The sequence below is a fragment of the Myotis davidii genome, unplaced genomic scaffold (assembly GCF_000327345.1).
Source record: "Myotis davidii unplaced genomic scaffold, ASM32734v1 scaffold172, whole genome shotgun sequence".
NCBI lineage: Eukaryota > Metazoa > Chordata > Mammalia > Chiroptera > Vespertilionidae > Myotis > Myotis davidii.
In genome coordinates this window covers 3,325,444-3,325,987 of record NW_006284343.1, presented here as the reverse complement: position 1 = coordinate 3,325,987, position 544 = coordinate 3,325,444, and the positions used below count along the sequence as shown (strand labels likewise).

The following is a 544-nucleotide window of genomic DNA, read 5'->3' as shown; positions in this document are numbered from 1 at the left end:
GTTCACTCTCGGGGTGGAACATGCTACCGGTTCGGACAAGCGTATAATGACATGCGTCCTCCATGAAGTATCACACAGAGCATTTTCCTTGCCCTAGAAATCCTGTTCCATCTATTCATCCCCCACCCCCCAACTCCTACCAACCCCTGATATTTTACTGTCTCCATAGTTCTGCCTTTTCCAGAATGTCATGTAGTGGGAACCATATAGCACGTAGCCTCTTCGGATCCACTTCCTTCACTTACTAACATGCACTTACATTCCTCTGTGGCTTTTCATGGCTTGATGGCTCATTTCTCTTTTCTTTTTAAATATATTTTTATTGATTTCAGAGAGGGAGGGAGAGGGAGTTAGACACATCAATGATGAGAATCATTGACCAGCTGCCTCCTGCACGCCCCACACTGGGGATCCAGCCCACAACCCACGTGCTGACTGGGAATGGAACGGTGACTTCCTGGTTCATCGGTCGACACTCAACCACTGAGCCACGCTGGCCGGGTGGCTCATGTCCTATCGGCGCTGAGTACTATTCCATTCTCTG

General features: G+C 48.9%; 1 protein-coding gene across 1 annotated transcript in view; it reads right to left on the bottom strand.

The window, feature by feature from the left end:
* Nucleotides 1–544, bottom strand: part of TTYH2 (tweety family member 2) — a 42,862-nt gene that overhangs the window by 17,343 nt on the left and 24,975 nt on the right. The window lies entirely within an intron of this gene.